At 45.7% G+C, this 20,915-nt stretch overlaps 1 protein-coding gene across 2 annotated transcripts in view; it reads left to right on the forward strand.

The window, feature by feature from the left end:
• Nucleotides 1-15,469: 15,469 nt before the first annotated feature.
• Nucleotides 15,470-20,915, forward strand: part of RER1 (retention in endoplasmic reticulum sorting receptor 1) — a 45,478-nt gene continuing 40,032 nt past the window's right edge. Inside the window, exons 1-2 of one of the 2 annotated variants that reach the window (XM_030185707.1) lie at nt 15,470-15,543; nt 16,410-16,539. The gene's annotated coding sequence lies outside the window, so the exon portion shown is untranslated. Of the gene's footprint in view, nt 15,724-16,409; nt 16,540-20,915 lie in introns of both variants that reach the window. The other variant, XM_030185708.1, reaches the window with a different exon arrangement.

Consider the following 20,915-nt stretch of genomic DNA (forward strand, 5'->3'; position numbering starts at 1 on the left):
ATTTGTGCACCTAGTGTACAAACATTTATCTGCTTCACCTTGCTTAAATCCTAAATTTGTCAATATTTCATGCAATTTTTCATTCCAACATTCTGCACTTTGCTTTAATCCACAAAGACCTTTGTTTAATTTACACACTAGCTGTCTTTGTTTTGTATTTATGAAACCTGTTGGCTGTTCCATGTACAAGTCTTCAGTTATTTCTCCATGAAGAAATGCTGTTTTCACATCAATGTGGTTGACTTGCATGCCTTTTGAGACTGCAATGCTCAGAAGTGTTCTGATTGTCGTGTGTTTCACTACAGGTGCAAACACTTCATCAAAATCTTCTCCATATTTTGAAGATATCCCTTTGCCACTAATCTGGCTTTATACCTTTCCACTTTTCCTTGTGCATTCCTTTTTAACTTGAATACCCATTTGCATCCTATAGCTTTCTTGCCAGGAGGTAATTTTGTAAGAATCCAAGTATTATTTTTATCCAATGCATCAATTTCTTCTTGTGCAGCTTTATGCCATTCAGCAGCTTCTTCTGCTGGCATTTTCTCAATCTCATCCCATGTTAAGGGCTCTTGAGCTTCTGCTGACTTTGTTAGGTAAGACAGTCTTGGGGGTGGAACACCTTTGTTTTCCCTGGATGAGCGTCTGACAACAGGTTGGTCTGACCTTTCCGCATCCTCTAAATCTGAGAGTTCTTCTCCAATTGATTCCCCTTCTCCAACTGTACTGTCTTCTTCAATGATCCTTTCTGTGTCTGCTTCCTCTGCCTGTTCCTCGTTAGATACAGATGAGTTGCTTTCAGACATCTGCCTTGGTATGGCATTTATATACACTGGCATGTCTATTATGGTTCTAGTTTCATATTCTGGATGATAAGGCTCATCTGGGATAATCCAGCCTTTATCAACCCTTTTGTTTTCATCAAAATATGTAACATGTCTTATGCCAACAATGCCAGTTTTCAGATTCAAAATTCTATATCCTTTGTGTCCTGGAGCATAGCCAACTAAAATGCCCCTTTCTGTTGTGGAATCCAGCTTATGCCTTCTTTGCTTTGGTACATGAGCATATGCTGTACTTCCAAATGTTCTTATGTGTGACAGGTTTGGCTTCCTACCATGCCATGTCTCATGTGGTGTGCGCTCAGCGCCTTTAGTTGGCATTCTGTTTTGTAGGTACACTGCTGTGAGAATGGCTTCCCCCCATAGTCTTTTAGGGAGATTGCTATCTGACAGCATACATCTGGTCATTTCCACAAGTGACCTAAATTTTCTCTCTGCAACAGAATTTTGCTCTGGTGTATAAGCTACTGTTGTGATATGCTGAATGCCTTCTTGTTCTAGAAATGTGCGCATGCTTTGTGAAGTGAACTCACCACCATTGTCGGTCTGAAGAACCTTTGATTTTCTTTCAAATTTATTGCTCACCATGGCTACGTATTTCTTCAGCATGTCTGTGACTTGACTTTTTTCTTTCAGCAAATAGGCCACACAATATCTAGAGAAATCATCCAAGAATATTAGCACAAATCTGTTATTTCCCAATGATGGGATATTAAACGGTCCACATAAGTCACTGTGTATTAAGTCCAGCACTTTATTACTCCTATTTCCTGTGTATGCAGGAAATGAGGGTCTCACACCTTTTTGAGTAACACAGTCTATGCATTTCTCCATTTTACCAGCATCTGCACTTATCTGAATGCCGGTGGCCAGTTGCTTACTGTAAAGATCCTGGATCACCTTAGAATCACGATGTCCCAGGCGGCGGTGCCAGATTTCCAGACTACATTTACCATCATTCTTCCTTACTTGCGCCATATGTGAGGCTTCACCTGAAATGTTCAGCTTATAAACATCATTATGCATAAAAGCTTCAGCATACACTTCATCATTTTTAGAGATTGTGCACTTACTGTTTTCAAAATGAATCGCAAATCCCTTCTTATCTAATGTAGATACACTAAGCATATTACAAACTGCTTGGGGAATATACAAGACATCACTTACAGGAATTTCTTTAACTTCATTAGACACTTTGCATTTTAAGAATCCAATACCTTTTGCTTGGATCTTAGCAGTCCCTGCGTTTGCAGTTTTAAGAATACCTTCCTCTGGACACATTTCCTGAAAGAAATCTTTACAATTGGTTAAATGGCATGTGCTCCCTGAATCCAAATCCAAGTACTTTCATTTGAATTATTATTTACCATAGTCAAAGATTTTTCTGCCATTAGAAAGCCCTTGTGTTTATTATTGTCCTTCATACATTTCCTGGTTTGAAAATTCTTTAGTTCCATTGGCTTAGGTGAGCTAGAGGGAGTGTTTTGTGTTTCCTTACACCATTTAGATACATGTCCCTCCTTTCCACATGAGTAGCAAATCAGCTTGCCCTTGGGTGGAGTTTTCCCATAGCTCCGCCTTCCTCTGTTCTTTGCCAAGAAATTTGTTTCATTTCTCTCTGACTTGCTTTGAGAACACATCTCCTCAGAATCATTTATTATGCATTCCTGCCTTAGTTTTGATGTTGCCTGTTCAAAAGATTGCCCTTCAATGGCCTCATTTACAGACCTAAAAACATCAAACTTCTTTGATAGTGAGGTAAAAAGAAATGCTCTTTTCAATGCATCACACATGGGAATTCCAGAAAGTTCTAACTTTTGAAATGAAGACATAAGATACATAATGTGATCATTACATTTACTTTTATCCCTTAATTGGTTTCATTCAACTCTGCCAGCCAAATTGGTTGCTGCTTTGCATATGTAGTTGCATACATAGTTCTCAGTTTATATAAAATGTCCTTTGGTGTATCTTTTCCCTCCACTAATATGGCTTGTTTCTCTGAGAGAGCTTCCAAAAGCATGCACTTCACATAATAGTTTGCATTGTCCCATTCAGCCATATTTTCAGCTGTTCTGTCTTGGTCTAAGCATATATTTAATCTTTTTGCTCGAAGGAGACATATAAATCTTAGTTCCCACTGCTGATAATTAAACTCAGTTAATTTAGGCACCTTGAGAGAATAGAAAAATGGTGAATTTCTTCCCTCAGCCATTTTCTTAGCTTTCTGTCTGCTGTGTGGGGGGGAGAGAGAGACAGACTGAATCTTTCCTTTAAAACTTAAGAGAAAAATGTGGCCTTTTTTTCTTTTTTTCTGCCTGGTAATATTTCTCTTCTTTTTCAATTCCTGGCCCTGGGCCCATAACCCTTTTGTTGGATTATTTGTAGTAAATAATTAGCAGATTTTAGTACACACAGCTTCAGCTTTAGAAATGTTAATTTCTTTCTTCATCTCTCTCTCATTCACCCCTGAATAATTCACTGCTGAGTCACTTTAAAGTTGAAGTAACAAAACATCTGTTTACTCACAGTTTGTAGTTAGATTATAATCAGACAGGCTTATATTTACATATTACTATACATTTGTCTTATCAGCTCCTTCCATGTGCTTAGATGGTAATGGATGCTCACACCACCATAGATCCTCTCAGGTTAGGAGAGAACATGAGCTCCATGTGCTCCATGTGCTGCATCTGACCCCCACAGGAAGTTGCATAGCTGTGTGACCTCTCTAAGTAATTCACATCAGAGGTCACAGAGTAATCACAGAGAAATAATAGGTGACAGGCAATGCATGTAAAATACAATTACATTCCAACACAAATACGCTTTCCTCACCCTCCAGGTGCACGGAGCCTTGTACAAGGAGAGGGGATATCTGACAGCTGAAGGGAAAGGACTTGCAAATGCCGCTGAGATCTGCCAATTACTCGAGTCGGTATGGAAGCCGAAGAAGGTGGCTGTGATGCACTGCAGGGCCCACACTGGAAGAACGGACCCTATCGCCCGGGGAAATCAGCGGGCAGACGACGCTGCAAAAAGGGCAAGTCAGCTCCCCTACTCCTCTCACCCTTCTGACCCCGTACTCGTCGTCCAGCTCCCTACGGAGACCCCTATTTACACCCCCCAAGAAACGGAATGGGCCCAACAGGAGGGTCTACAGTCACGCAATGGCTGGTGGATACTACAGGATGGGCGCATATGGATACCCGAAGCCTTGGCCTGGACGGTGGCCAAGGAGGCTCACGACCGCACCCACTTGGGAAGGGACGCCCTGGGGCGCTTACTTGAGAAGACCTACTACATCAACAAACTATCCCTGTGGACCAAAAACGCTTCCAGCCGATGCGCGACTTGTGCCCGGAACAACCCTCGAACGGGGCCCGGCCCTATGCCAGGACATGTTCTCCGAGGCACCAGCCCTTTCCACGTGTGCCAGATTGACTTCACACACATGCCCCCGGCGCGCGGCTACAAAGCTATCCTCGTCGCCGTGTGTACCTATACCGGATGGATTGAAGCCCAGCCCACTAGAACGGAAATGGCTAAAGAAGTTACCTCCCTACTGCTTCATCAAATCCTACCCAGATACGGCCTCCCCAAGCAAATAAACTCTGACAACGGTCCCGCCTTCGCTAGCGAAGTAACACAACAGCTCAGTACCAGACTGGGCCTCGATTGGAAGTTGCATTGTGCCTGGAGACCCCAAAGCAGTGGAGTAGTGGAGAGGGCTAACCGATCCCTGAAGAACCAGCTAGCCAAGCTATGCCAAGAAGCAAAAGCCAAATGGCCCGACCTGCTTCCACTGGCCTTGCTGCATCTTAGGTGTACCCCCAAGGCTACCGGCCTTACTCCCTACGAGATGATGTATGCGAGGCCACCACCACTACCCTCCTTTCCCGACTCCTTGCAGATACAGGGCGAGAGTTCCTTAGTGAAACAGATGAGAGCCTTACACCAGGTAGTGCAAGACATCCAGCAGTACACTGAAAGAGTAGCTCCCTTGGTCCTCACCAATCCGACGCACAGGTTCAGGGTGGGAGACGAGGTATGGGTAAAAGAGTGGGATGAATCTGACTGTCTAAAGCCCAAATGGAAGGGGCCCTCCCTTGTTCTCCTAACGACCTCAACCGCTGTTAAAATTGCAGGAAGCCCAGTGTGGATACATTGGACCCGACTGAAACCTGCTGCTCCTACTAGCAGCACCCTGAAGCGTTGGACTGCGCACCAACATCCTGACGCCCCATTACGGCTGACTCTAAGAAATACGTGAACCATCATCAGATTCATGCCTGTCCAACAACAGGAACCCAGCTTCTGGACCCACTGCGTCTTTGGCTCTCTCTTTATCGCAGCCTTCATCGTGGGCCTCATTATCTTCTTGCTGCAAAAGCTCGGATACCTCCCACCACATATATAATGCTGACCATCTTCCTTCTCCTGTGTGCAGTTCCGAGCTATCATCCTGCCACCCTGAGCCTGAATTGCACTGAATGTTTGCGCCTCGTGCGCCACCGTATAGAGGGAGGATATCACCTAGTCACTACCCTCATTCACCAGACGCAGCCCCCGGAAGGCGATTGCCAGCTTCTCCCGACTTGTGCCCTCATCACTCCGAATGGCCTCCAACAGTTCCACAGATGCCTCCAAGGAAATCTCACTATCTGCCACAGCCCTACCAAACCAAGATACTACAATGTCACCCTCAGCGTAGGACTCCCTGCGTATGTGGCCGGACCTCCGGGAGTCGAGGGAGATGGCATTCTGTATTACATTAATTCCACTCGTATCCTTGTCGGTGGCATCCAAACTGTAGCAACCCTCACCTTCGACGTCTGTGCCGCCATGGACAAGCACCCTTGGTCTCGCAAGTGTGGTAGCCAGAGTTGGCGAGAGGCGTACGTTAAGGACCACAAGTATGTCTGCCCCTTCAGTCCGGACATGAGATGCTGCTCCCCGTGGGTGTGGCTCCCATGCGCCGGCGACACTCGAGCCTCGGGCTGGGACCGAGTATGTGCTTATACGGGAGGAGGATATGCCGGATGCGCCGGCCTGGGCGAATTTCGTCGAGGTTCTGGTAACTATGTGTCCCTAGACTGGCCCATCCGAGGACACGACCTGCCCTGGAGAGGAACGTGGGGCCTCGGCATTGACGGCGGAGGAATGGATCCGTTGACATATATTACCATATATCAGACTCTCGAAACGAAGCCTCCTACGCACTACCAGACTACTGTTGTCGGCTACCAAGACGTATTTGATGAAATTGCTCGTGCTGAGCAGACCGAGACTAAATTCCCCATTTCCCCAGAAGCCCGAAATATGTTCCTCAATTTGGCTGAAAACATCGCCCTCTCCCTCGGAATTGCCAACTGTTTCGTCTGTGGAGGCACCGACATGGGTGAACAATGGCCCTGGGAAGCGAGAGAGATCCGACAACACACATGGGATGCACTCAACACCACTAACATTACCTTTCCCCAACGGCCGAAGCCGTACGAATGGGCCCTGAGAACAAATATCATAGGTACCCTCTGCGCTAGTCGAGCGCCATCGAAGCGTTACTCTGTGCCAGTGGGAGACTCTGCGTGTACGGGGGTTCTTCAGTATAATGGCAGCCGGACGACCTGGTGGCAAACGGACAACCTGCCCGCCCCGGAACCTATCTGGACAGAACCCACCTTGAACACGACATGGACATACGGAGGTAATGCCTCCCTCAAGTGGGTAGCCCCGGCGGGCTACTACTATATCTGCGGCCGCAGGGCCTACGAACAGCTCCCGGCCCGCTGGTACGGTACCTGTCTCTTGGGCACGGTCCGGCCTAGTTTTTTCCTTCTGCCCATACAAGTCGGCGAAACCCTGGGTATTCCCCTATACGTGGAAAAGGGGCCTGATAACCCGGCCAGACGCAAACGGTCTTTCCCACCCGTCAAGCCCAAGGTCCAAATTGGAGACTGGAAAGACAACGAGTGGCCGCCTGAACGCATCATTCATTACTATGGACCGGCCACGTGGGCTGAAGATGGTACATACGGGTACCGTACCCCTATCTATATGCTGAATCGCATTATTCGCCTACAGGCCGTACTCGAAATCCTTACTAACGATTCGGCCCTGGCCCTCAATATCCTAGCCCGACAGAACACTAAGCTCATTACCCGCCGTCTACCAAAATCGCTTGGCTCTTGACTACCTCTTAGCCCAGGAGGGCGGGGTGTGTGGCAAGTTTAACCTCAGTAATTGCTGCTTACAGATTGATGACCAGAGCCATGTCATCAGGGAAATAACTGACCGGATGGTTAAACTGGCCCACGTCCCCGTCCAGACCTGGAACAGTGCGTGGGATTGGACTTCCTCCCTCACCAGCTGGCTCCCAACTTCCGGGAGCCTGCAGGGCCTCCTCGTCATGGGTGGCCTGTTTTTGCTGTCCTGCCTATTAATACCTTTGTCTCTCCCCTTAGTTTTCAGGTGTCTCCGCTCCACCATGGAAAGCATCGCTGACCGCCGTGCTGCTGCCCAACTTATGGCTCTCCAGATGTACTCCCCCATTCCCCAGTCTGATGAAGCTGACGATGAAGCACCTTGTGGCTGATGTGCACTTTGGACCCCCGGGGTCACTAAATGGGCCATCACCCTTGTGCCAGCAAAAGACCGGCTACAAAGGGGGGGGGGATTCCCCTAGGGGCCCTCCGTCTCAACCCCGGCGAAGCAACCAACGGCTGCGCAAGGGCTTAGGGCTCGCTTGTTGCCTCCCTCGCTAACTATCCTTGTCCTTTCTTTCCTTTTCAGGGGTCATGGAGGTGATACTCTCCACCAGAATGGATGTTCAAGTATCAAAAGGGGGGAATGAAGGAGTGGAACGCCGGTACTACCTGAATACTACTGAGCAACAGGACAACCTCATGTTTTGTGCCTACTGATGGACTTTTACTTATGCACTCTACCTCTGCTTTTGGCTGTTTAGCCACACCTTATTACTGCACTGGACATTTGTGCCTTATCCAGTTTTACTGTTTACTAATGAAAGAAGTTTGCTGTTTACTAACGTACAGACAGAATGCAGGGGCTATTAGACATATAGCTTGTAACAGTAGTTTGCAAGGCCTATACAAGACCAGCTTGCACGTAGCAACGCCATCTGAGTAGGCGACCTTGGAGGGTGCTAACACCCCCCTGCATTCCTGAGCCGCACCTTATCTCCTGTGCTAGAAAGGAGCATTGTGTGTGTACAGAATAAGCTGCTAAGTTTCGTTTTTCTTGCCAGTATCATTTCAGTGTTATGACGTGTGTACGTACTGGGACTACAATTTTGTACTGTAAGAACTACAAATGTTTACTGCGCATGACAGTTGTGACGTGTAAGGGGCCAAATGCGCAGGCCCAGTAGGGAAGTATAAATGTAAGCGTCAGATGATTTATGACACACAGTGTCCCGAGGCTACTCGGTGCTGTTCACTTGCTAGCAATAAAGTTGCCTTGTTTGGAACCAAAATTTGCCTTTCGTCTCCTGATTTCCCACCTGTTTCATACTTAATAAGGGAAAGAAATGGCTTGTTAAGAGCCAGAGCCATGTAGCCGTTCAAATACAAGCGAAAGACAAGTTTGGGTGTGTACAAACGGAGACCCTCATAATGGGTGCTCCGGCAGTAATATTTTTGCAGGTCTCATGCACTAATGGAAAAAGTAAAATGGGACCTGCAAAAAAAAAAAAAAAAAGCCCTGTTTTATGAGCCCTTTTACTAAAGGGTAGTAGGTCTGCCACAGTGCATAGCAAATTGGGTCTACCGCCAGGCTACCTGCCTGGCAGTAGTCCCAGCCTCTGCCACGTGCCAACTCCAGCATTAGAAAATGCATTTTTATTTTCTAGCTGTGGTGGCTTACTCAGCAGTAATTGAGCAGCCCCGTGCACTGCTGGGTGAATGCAGGAGCCTTTACTGCCTCAATATGTAAGGACTTCCCCCAGGTAATGGCCACACAGCAAGTAGTCCCCTACTTTCACCCGCTGCAGTAAAATGGGGCTTCAGTGCGCAGTGCATCTTTTACCACAGCTTGGTAAAGGGGGCCCTTAGTTACATGATAGAAATGGGCTTAGTGTGCGGGAACTAAGTCCTGTATTAAAACACACTAAGGGGAGGGTCTAAAGATTAGCATGTTATCTTCAGCAGAGTCCATAGGAATAAAATGGATCCTGTGGCAGATAACTTGCGTTAATCCTTAGGAAAAGACCCCCTAAGCCCATTTCTTAACGCAGTTTAGTAAAAGGGGCCTAAAAACGTATCCAGCACTATTATATTTCACCTATGATGGTGCCCCCCATGTGTCCTAGCACTGCCCTTTACTGAAAAGATGTATCTGGTTGAGTGCCAACTAAGGGGTTGTTTTACTAAGGTGCACTGAAAAATGTTTTGTGGTTGTGTAGACGTGGGTTTTGGCCGTGCGCCGATACATTTTTCAGCGCACCTGTAAAAGCCTTTTTTTAATTTTTGCCGAAAATGAACATGCAGCGAAATCAAAATTGCCACACATCATAAGTAACTAACTTGGAGTGGAGGAGTGGCCTAGTGGTTAGAGCACCAATCTTGCAATCCAGAGTTGGCCAGTTCAAATCCCACTGCTGCTCCTTGTGATCTTGGGCAAGTCACTTAACCCTCCATTGCCTCAGGTACAAACTTAGATTGTGAGCCCTCCTGAGACAGAGCAATATCCAGAGTACCTAAATATAACTCACCTTGAGCTACTACTGAAAAAGGTGTGAGCAAAATCTAAATAAATAAAGAAAACAAAATGAACCAATAGAAAACAGACCCTACTTGGCAGAAAAAAGACAAGCTCATTTTGCACAAAACGAGACCCAAGACTAAAACCTGTGCAATATGCATATCTAATTTAGTAGTTGTGAGGGTCTCAAAATGAAAAAAAAGCATCCGAATGCTGAAAACGCCATCTTGTTGCGGTTGTTAGGCCCATTCAGAAACACCCCATTCATTCAAAGCGAACTAACCTAGAGCTTTTGCAAAAGCAGAATAGTATTGTTAAAACCCGGCTCCGGGTAACTAACTTGTTAGTCTCACTCACACACACACAAAGATTGACTCAGGCTGTAAATACTGCCGGGACATGTTTATCCACTCTTAGCCTCTGAGATAATATTTAACCATCTCTCTGACCTCATGTGCAACTTTCTTCAAATCAGTCACCTTACTTTCAAATTCTTCCTACTTTCTTACACATCTAAATATGTTACAACTTTGCTTTACCCTTCACTACCAATTATAATGTTCTATTACGTATGGTGTTGTCATTGCAAGTAGCATACCATGCCATACTTTGTATTGTTACGTGAATATTTTTACTGCTGTAATTGCCTTTTTCTCATGTTTGATCTATTCTTACTGTACACCGCCTTGAGTGAATTCCTTCAAAAAGGCGGTAAATAAATCCTAATAAATAAATAAGTACATAAATATTGTCATACTGGGACAGACCAAAGGTCCATCAAGCCCAGCATCCTGTTTCCAACAGTGGCCAATCCAGGTCACAAATACCTGGCAAGATCCCCAAAAAGTACAAAACATTTTGGGTCTGTGACCTTATTGCCAGCCATTGACCAAGCGGTAAAGACTCAGGCGGTAACCGGGCGGTAATGACTTATGCTCAAGTGCCACTTGGCACGTGTCCGATATGCCTGTCTGAAATAAAAAAGATTTTGTTTCGGATACGCATAGTGGACGCGTTCCAAAAATGAATGCAAGAGCCATGCGGTAGCTGGGCGGTAACTCCATTTTGGCACACGTTGGGCGCGCATAGATGCTTACGTGGCTTAGTAAAAGAGCCCCTAAGTTCAAGAAACCAGGTCATCAGAGATAGAGTTTGGGGAATTACTATATTCAACAAATGAGTCAACCAAATCTGTAAGAAACAACTAGAGAGAACTTTGGTGACTGTAAGAATGAACATTTCATCCCCCCCCCCCACCCCCTGTTCAATTGAGCCCAGTCACAATTTGAGGTGTGTAGCCAGAAGTTTATTTTAGGGGGGGGGGGGTCCCAAGGGTGGACTGAGGGAGCCCTAGCACCCACCCCCCCACCCCCCAGCTGCACCACTGATTCACATCAATAAATACTATTTTTGGATCTCAAAGTTTGATTGATTAATTGCCATCAAGTCAAAGCTGGGTCCTGGTGACCATATATATTGACTTTCTCCAGAACATTCTGATTGTGTGCAGGGGCTTTTTAATGGAGCACTCATTGCTGTGATTGTGTCAGTCCATCGTATTGCTGGTCTTCGACACCTTCTTTTATCTTCAGCCTTTCCTAGAATGATTGCTTCTTCTAGGCATTCTGGCCATTTCAATATACAGTATGGCCAAAATATAATACAGTGGAGCACCAATAGTATGCGGTAGATGGGAGACAAAGACCTTGGAACCGTTTACTATTGGTGTGTGTGTATATACAAATCTGCCTCCGGAGTTGTCTTACAAAAGTTGCCAAAAATGCATGTACACAATCAAGTTTTTCAGTGGCCTCTCTCTGAGGTTTTCTTACCTCCTATAAGTTGCATGAATAGTGCCTACAGTTTATGTCCCACAAGCAGGAACAGCATAGAATGCGACTGAGTGGGGCTTCACAGGGAGGCGATTGCTGTGTGAGGTTTTCTGTTCTGCTTTGCAGAGGGCGGAGGTCAGATATGTGCAGTGCTTCCATTGGTTCTGCTGTACATTGCAGTCAATGGTGAGTGCTGTTTCTGACTTTCGCCTTCTGTGGCCACCAAAAAACCCTAGTTGTGTGCATGCTTTTTGGCCACTTTTGTATGAGAACTGCGGAGGCAGGCGGGAAGCTACTGATAAAAAAAAGAAAATTAGCAATCAAGGACTAACGCGTTGTATGCGTACGAGTCCCATGTACAGACCTGGCATCATCAGGAGGCAATAATGGTGCGCGTACAAGTGGTGTTTCACTGTAGTTTCAGTCTAGTCATGTGGGCTTCTAGTGAGAATTCAGGTTTTGTTTGGTCAAGGACCCATCTATTCAATTTCCTGCCCATGGCATTTGCAAAAGTTGTCTCCAGCACTATAACTCACATGCCTCAGTGCTCTTTCCTCCTTTTCGATGGTCCAACTCATAAGTGCCAGCTTTGTGGGTGCTCGAGCATCCCCTATATTTAGAGCCTCAGACCGCCACTAACCTGCGGTCATCTAAAATGGGAGAACTCAGAACGGAGCTCTGCCACTGTTAACGTGTATATGCCAGCCTGGCAATGTTGTTGCTTGCTTGCTTACTCGCTCCTCCCGAGTCCCCACTTGGCCTGATGCCAATTGAAAAAAAAACAAACAAACAAACAACAACTTCTAGAGCAGTCTGCACGCAGCTCATCTGAAAGTGAGGCAGATGTGATATCTGCACCGAATAGAAAGAGAGTGAGAACCGTTTCCTGTCTGTACCACTGCATGAGGAAAACTCATGTGTCTGGACAGGTTGGTGAGTGCTGGAAGTTCTGGGTAAGAACAGCTTGCTGGCTGTTTCACACCAGGGCCCAGAAAGCTAAACATGAGTGCAGTGCAGCAGCAGCCGGCATCCTAGCCTCCCAACTCCCGATTCACCAATCAACCACTCCTTCTCCTTCAGCCTCTCCCGACTATCATGGGAAACTCCAGGTAGGAGTTGAACTCTGGTTTTCACTAAGAGACAGCAAACAGAGGAGGTGAGGGGGCAAGAGGGCACCAGTTCGGGTCGGGAGGGTTTAAGTTGTGAAGACCCAGGGAGGGACTGAAAGGGTGAGTGAGGACTTGGGTGGATATAGGTAGAGTAGGAATTGGAACTGAGTTGGGTAGGCAGGGAATGGTGTGTTGGGGGGGAGGGAGTTAGGAGCGCATGATGAATGAGTTCCTTGAAATGGAGCTATGGATATAGGATGGGTATAAAAGGGCTGCTGAAAGATCAGAGGTAGTCTGAAGGGTCTGTAAGGCCATGGAAGGAGTGGATGGAAAAGAAGTCTGGAAAGGAAATAAGACAAAACAAAAGGACAGAGGCTGAGGGAAGGAGGTGAGGCACTGAGGCAGAGGAAAGTAGAGTTAGGAAAGGCAGGAGTGAGTAAAGAGTGGAAATGAATAACAGCATGGAAGTAGTGGAAAAGATATGTGTGTTGTGAAAGATGGGGCTGAAGACTGAAGGGGGTAGAGAAACGAGACAAAAATCAATATCAGTGTAGGAAAGGAAGAAGATAAGAGGAAAAACAAGAAACGATAAATGTGCAAGAGACCCTGGAGAAGAAGGTAGAAGACAGTGACAGAAGAAACTAAAGGGGGACCAATCTGGCCCCTCCCCTCAAATATCCCTTTCTCCGTGCTTAGAGTTTGCTGCAGTGTTGTCAGCTTGGTACCGACAAGAAGAGCAAGGTACTGACAGTGCAGCCTCATGCTCGTGTGCGGAAAGTCACTGTTGGGTCCTGCCCTTCCTGTTGTCATGTGGGTGGGACCTGGTAGTGACATTCTGCATGCTTGGAGCGCAAGGCTTCACAGTCAGTGCCTTATTCTTGATGGTACTGAGCCAACACTATTGCAGCAAAAACTAAGAAAGAGTAGAGAAAGTAGGTTTGCCAACTAGCCGGTTTTCAGCAGGGCTGCCGGCAAAGCATTAAAACTGGCATCAGAAAAACATTTTTTCTGCCTTCAGTCTCCCTACGGTTCGGCAACTATCTCTCCCCTCCCCATTCTCCCTTGAATCCGGCAACTTGGTGTACCTCTTTTTTCATCCCCAGGCTCCCGCGGGTTCATGGTCCTCCAAAAGCAGTGAGTCACTGGCATTCAGGATGACACATTACTGCCTGCTTCCCGGGGGGGGGGGGGGGGGGGGGGGGGGGGGCTTCTCTCTGCTGCTGTCCCGCCTCTAATGCAACTTCTTGTGGGCAAGACAGTAGCAGAGAGAAGCTCCAGGCAGCAGGAAGTAGTGTGTATTCCAGGATGCTGGTGACTGTAAGCAGGAGAGGGAGAGGTGCAATGTGAAATGGACTGGAGACCCTGACAAGAGAAAAGCAGAAGAGACACTGGGTCTAAAGTAAATGAGAAAATAAAATGCAGGGGAGAGAGAAGGAGAAATGCTGGCCTCATGTCGGGGGGGGGGGGGAGGGGAGAAGGGGAAGAGGGGATAAACTGGATAAGAGATGGGAAAGGGACATAGAGAAAAGACGTTAGGCATGGAGGGAGCATAGGGACAGGGATACAGAGGGGTAATGCTGGATGCAGAGGGAGGGATAGGGACACTGAGAGGGCAGATGGTGAACCTTGGTGCAGGATAGATACAGGGACATAGAGGGGAGGTGCTGGACAAGACGCATTAGGGACATAGAGGGAAGATGGATGGTGGACACAGAGAGAGATGATGTGAAATGTACAGGATACTGACGAGAAAAGCAGAAAGAGACACTGGGACCAAAGAAAATGGGAAAAATAAAATGCTCAGACAACAGAGGTACAAAAAATATATTATTCTGAATTTATTAATTGGATTATTTCAATTTTGACAAATGTGCATCTCTGATCTCTTGCATTTCTTCTGTTTCTCTAGTGTTGCTGTGCATGCAGCACCTGACTTTGAGGTTTCCAGTTCAGTCTTTTTCTTTTCATATGTGTTATTAATGTGTGTGGTCCCTTGTTCCATATTTGTGAAGGGTTTGCCTGTGTTTTGTGCATATGATTAAGGTGTGGTATTCTAGTAGTGTTTACTTTCTGTGTAGGGGTCTATAGCAGTGTGACTTGTTCTGTATTTTCAGTAGGAAGTATATTGGTATTCTAGGGTGTTGCCTTTTTATAAGTAGGGTTGTTACAATTTGAGTTCTGCAGCACATCCTCTCTTTCAAGACCCTGCTGCCCACAAGGAGCAAGCTGTGAAATGCATATCTAGGGTTACCATATGGCTCCAGAAAAAGGAGAACGGATTGAGCCAGCCGGGTTTTACTTCCATTGCTTTCAATGGAAGTAATTGAGCCAGCCGGGTTTTACTTCCATTGCTTGGAAAGCAATGGAAGTAAAACCCGGCTGGCTCAATCCGTCCTTTTTCTGGAGCTATGGGGCCACTGCAAGTGTGATGGTTGATGGACCTGGCAGACCCTGAATGGGGTGAGGTTGCCTGTGCCATCCCTGGGCATTCAAGATAGTGACTTGCCTAAGGCCAGAAGGCATCCCTTATTTGTAAAAAGTGCCTTTTACTAGTAAAGAACATCGTCAGCTTGTTGCTTGATTTGGATGTGATTCCTGGTTTTTTTTTTTTTTTTTTTGGGGGGGGGGGGGTTCAGCGAAGCATTACTGCTATTCACTTTTTTGAGACATTATTTTGTGTGTAAAAACCAAGGATTTTTAGTTGGTAGGTCTTGGGTCCCATTGTCAAGTGCATCCTGTAGACTCCTGTGGATAGTGACTTTGTATATGTCTCCTTCTATTTTTGAATAAACTGTGCTGTTGGCCTATCTAGTACTTTGTTTTGGTGCCTTGCACTCTTTTTGCTTCCCTAAAAATAAAAAAAAATCACATCGCCGAACAACCGATCGCCCTCGAGTTCTCCAGGTTCGGCTGCTCCAGCCTTATTTGTCAGCGGCTCAGGCCAGCGCTGCTGTTTGGCAGTGGGCGGGAATAGTGACGTGTTCATTCCCTCCTATCTCCCTAGCCTCCAGCGGGTCGGACTCAAGAAACTAAAGACTGGTGAGGACGAACACTACGACGGCTACTTGTGGGTTCCGTAGCTATTTTCTGCCAGGTCATAACGCCGCTGGAAAGAGTGCGTAGCAGGAGCCACGCGGTGTCTTTTATCCGCCTCCGGGGAAGAAAACGTTTCATAGGCGCCTCAGTCGGCTTTAGCTACGGGGGCTAAGACTGCCGGAAGTGAGTTGTTCGCTTGGTGGAGTATGCTGGGAAATGTAGTCCGTTGACGCCTTCGCCAGTGAGCCGTAATGGGGTCATATCAGACAAATGACTACAAATCCCTGTAGCTTCCCGTGCTTTTTAGTGACAGTGGAAAGAGTGCTAAAATTGACCTTTTCGTCACTATGTATTTTTTAAATGTTCTAGGTTTTATTATTCGTTTGTCTGAGCGGATTAAGCGCTCCTGCTTGATGAATAGGAGAAAAATTATAGTGGGGGAATATTCATTTTTAGCTTTGGCAAAGCCAAAGTGATCGCTGTTGCTTGTCCTATTCAGTGGCCTGGTTAAACAGTCATTGATCTTAAATCTCTTTCCTGGGGGTTGACTTTTTCTTTAGGAAAGAAAAAAGAATCTGACCTTTCTTAATCTGAGACAGATAACCATTCATGATTAAAGCAAACTGAAACGGGGACTTCCTTCTGTCGTGTAAATAAAATATTTTTACTTTTTCCTTTTACAGTGACTTTGATCAATGTTACCAGTATAATAAAAGCTGAGAACCTAAAAAGTAACAAATCACCTTTGTTCCTTCCCCTCCACCCACCCCGGCAAACATTCATCCCTTCTCCTTTTCCTTGTGAGACAGTGCAGGTTTGGGTTTCTGACCATGTTTACCACATTGTTCCTTTTATCCTCCCATTTATAGGAGGCAGCTTTAGGCTCCTGGCAGCAATTGGCCTTTTCCCCATGCAGCAGTGAAGGTTCAGACTCCCAGCCGCTATCAACCCACTCTCCTCCTGGCCTGCAGCAGCATCCTAAGAGCAGAGTTCCTTGGGGTAGGTCTGCACGTTCTTTTTCTCACCACATAAACTGCTTGCTTTCTTCCTTCTCACCACCTAAACATCCTAAGAGCAGAGTTCCTTGGGGTAGGTCTGCACGTTCTTTTTCTCACCACCAAAACTTGCTTGCTTTTTCACGGAGAGAGTGGTGGATGCTTAGCATGCCCTCCCGCGGGAGGTGGTGGAGATGAAAACGGTAACGGAATTCAAACATGCGTGGGATAAATATAAAGGAATCCTGTTCAGAAGGAATGGATCCTCAGGAGCTTAGCCGAGATTGGATGGCAGAGCCGGTGGTGGGAGGCGGGGCTGGTGGTTGGGAGGCGGGGCTAGTGCTGGGCAGACTTCTACCGTCTGTGCCCTGAAAAAGACAGATACAAATCAAGGTAAGGAATACACAAAAAGTAGCACATATGAGTTATATTGTTGGGCAGACTGGATGGACCGTGCGGGTCTTTTTCTGCCGTCATCTAATATGTTCCTTCCCTTCCAGTGGATCCCCAGTGGGAACTGCTAATTTATCATTAGGTCTAGTGTCGCTGCAGATATCCCAATGATGTATGCAGTCGGAGAGATGCTTATCAAGTATAACTTAATATATTGATTTTTTTTACTGAAATATTGAACTGTGCTTGGGAGACTTGAACAGTATGTATATAAGTACATAAGTACATAAGTAGTGCCATACTGGGAAAGACCAAAGGTCCATCTAGCCCAGCATCCTGTCACCGACAGTGGCCAATCCAGGTCAAGGGCACCTGGCACGCTCCCCAAACGTAAAAACATTCCAGACAAGTTGTACCTAAAAATGAGGAATTTTTCCAGTCCATTTAATAGCGGTCTATGGACTTGTCCTTTAGGAATCTATCTAACCCCTTTTTAAACTCCGTCAAGCTAACCGCCCGTACCACGTTCTCCGGCAATGAATTCCAGAGTCTAATTACACGTTGGGTGAAGAAAAATTTTCTCCGATTCGTTTTAAATTTACCACACTGTAGCTTCAACTCATGCCCTCTAGTCCTAGTATTTTTGGATAGCGTGAACAGTCGCTTCACCTCCACCCGATCCATTCCACTCATTATTTTATACACTTCTATCATATCTCCCCTCAGCCGTCTCTTCTCCAAGCTGAAAAGCCCTAGCCTTCTCAGCCTCTCTTCATAGGAAAGTCGTCCCATCCCCACTATCATTTTCGTCGCCCTTCGCTGTACCTTTTCCAATTCTACTATATCTTTTTTGAGATACGGAGACCAGTACTGAACACAATACTCCAGGTGCGGTCGCACCATGGAGCGATACAACGGCATTATAACATCCGCACACCTGGACTCCATACCCTTCTTAATAACACCCAACATTCTATTCGCTTTCCTAGCCGCAGCAGCACACTGAGCAGAAGGTTTCAGCGTATCATCGACGACGACACCCAGATCCCTTTCTTGATCCGTAACTCCTAACGCGGAACCTTGCAAGACGTAGCTATAATTCGGGTTCCTCTTACCCACATGCATCACTTTGCACTTGTCAACATTGAACTTCATCTGCCACTTGCACGCCCATTCTCCCAGTCTCGCAAGGTCCTCCTGTAATCGTTCACATTCCTCCTGCGACTTGACGACCCTGAATAATTTTGTGTCATCGGCGAATTTAATTACCTCACTAGTTATTCCCATCTCTAGGTCATTTATAAATACATTAAAAAGCAACGGACCCAGCACAGACCCCTGCGGGACCCCACTAACTACCCTCCTCCACTGAGAATACTGGCCACGCAATCCTACTCTCTGCTTCCTATCTTTCAACCAGTTCTTAATCCATAATAATACCCTACCTCCGATTCCATGACTCTGCAATTTCTTCAGGAGTCTTTCGTGCGGCACTTTGTCAAACGCCTTCTGAAATCCAGATATACAATATCAACCGGCTCCCCATTGTCCACATGTTTGCTTACCCCCTCAAAAAAATGCATTAGATTGGTGAGGCAAGACTTCCCTTCACTAAATCCGTGCTGACTTTGTCTCATCAGTCCATGTTTTTGTATATGCTCTGCAATTTTATTCTTAATAATAGCCTCCACCATCTTGCCCGGCACCGACGTCAGACTCACCGGTCTATAATTTCCCGGATCTCCTCTGGAACCCTTCTTAAAAATCGGAGTAACATTGGCTACCCTCCAGTCTTCCGGTATTACACTCGATTTTAGGGACAGATTGCATATTTCTAACAGTAGCTCCGCAAGTTCATTTTTTAGTTCTATTAATACTCTGGGATGAATACCATCAGGTCCCGGTGATTTACTACTCTTCAGCTTGCTGAACTGACCCATTACATCCTCCAAGGTTACAGAGAATTTGTTTAGTTTCTCCGATTCCCCCGCTTCAAATATTCTTTCCGGCACCGGTGTCCCCCCCAAATCCTCCTCGGTGAAGACCGAAGCAAAGAATTCGTTTAATTTCTCCGCTACGGCTTTGTCCTCCTTGATCGCCCCTTTAACACCATTTTCGTCCAGCGGCCCAACCGACTCTTTGGCCGGTTTCCTGCTTTTAATGTATCTAAAAAAGTTTTTACTATGTATTTTTGCTTCCAACGCTAATTTCTTCTCAAAGTCCTTTTTTGCCCTCCTTATCTCCGCTTTGCATTTGGCTTGGCATTCCTTATGATCTATCCTGTTACTTTCAGTTGGTTCTCTTCTCCACTTTCTGAAGGATTGTTTTTTGGCTCTAATGATTTCCTTTATCTTACTGTTTAGCCACGCCGGCTGACGTTTAGTCTTTTTTTCCCTTTTTTCTAATACGTGGAATATATTTGTCCTGAACCTCCAGGATGGCGTTTTTAAACAGCATCCACGCCTGATGCAAGTTTTTTACTCTGCGAGCTGCTCCTTTCAGTCTTTTTTTCACCATTTTTCTCATTTTGTCGTAATCACCTTTTCTATAGTTAAACGCTAGCGTACTTGATTTCCTAGTTTCACTTCCTTCAATGCCAATATCAAAACCGATCATATTATGATCACTGTTATCAAGCGGCCCTCGTATCGTTACCCCCTGCACTAGATCATGAGCACCACTAAGGACTAAGTCTAGTATTTTTCCTTCTCTTGTCGGCTCCTGAACTAGCTGTTCCATGAAGCTGTCCTTGATTTCATCAAGAAATCTTATGTCCCTTGCGTGTACAGATGTTACATTACCCCAGTCTATATGCGGGTAATTGAAATCCCCCATTATTATTGTGTTGCCCAGTTTGTTTGCGTCCCTGATTTCCTTTAACATTTCCGCATCCGTCTGTTCGTCCTGGCCAGGCGGACGGTAGTACACTCCTATCACTATCCTTTTCCCCTTTGCACATGGAATTTCAATCCACAGTGATTCCAAGGAGTGTTTTGCTTCCTGCAGAATTTTCAATCTATTTGATTCAAGGCTCTCGTTAATATACAATGCTACCCCTCCACCAATCCGATTCACCCTATCACTACGATATAATTTGTACCCCGGTATGACAGTGTCCCACTGGTTATCCTCCTTCCACCAGGTCTCAGAGATGCCTATTATATCTAATTTTTCATTTAGTGCAATATATTCTAACTCCCCCATCTTATTTCTTAGGCTCCTGGCATTCGCATATAGACATTTCAAACTATGTTTGTTGTTCCTAAGTACATCATGCTTAGTACTTGACAGTATTAATTGGCAATCTTTTGTCTGATTTTTATTGTTATTTAAAGATACCCGATCTACTACAATCTCTTTTGCAACCTCACTATTTAACATGCTAATGAAGTCTTGAGTAGTTTTTGTACTTTAAAATGTAGGAAGGATTTTGCCAATGATGGAGTTACACGAGAAGCACAGTGTAGTGCCAATGAGGATTCTGAGGATTTTCATTCTGAATAAAAGTACATAAAAAGCATTTTTCACAATTTCTATTCCTCTGACACCATATTTAATGGTTTTAATTCCTGGCGGTAGTTCCCACCCCCAGCACACCATCATATCTGGCGCTACAAAAATATTTTTATTTTTGTAGCACCGGTGTGTACCTGGCAGTAATCAGGCCGTTGCCTGGGGAAGCTCAGAAGTAGAATGTTGTTTATGTCCATCAAACACAACTCAGGACAGAAACAACATTCTACTTCTGAACTTCCCTGGGTGATGGCCTTCAATAAATGGAATGTTTTTAGTGCTTTGCTGGAAAATCCAAATACAGGAAAAAGAACCAATAGAAAAAAAACAAATATTCACTTATTACCAGCTTGCATGCATCCCACTCTGGCCAAGCTATTACTGGCTTGTGGGGATGTCCAACCAAGCAAACACCCACAGAAGGTGATCTCTCCACAGGAGAACGTACAAACGTTGTACAAACGTACAAACAGT

Source organism: Microcaecilia unicolor, chromosome 13 (assembly GCF_901765095.1).
Source record: "Microcaecilia unicolor chromosome 13, aMicUni1.1, whole genome shotgun sequence".
Lineage (NCBI taxonomy): Eukaryota > Metazoa > Chordata > Amphibia > Gymnophiona > Siphonopidae > Microcaecilia > Microcaecilia unicolor.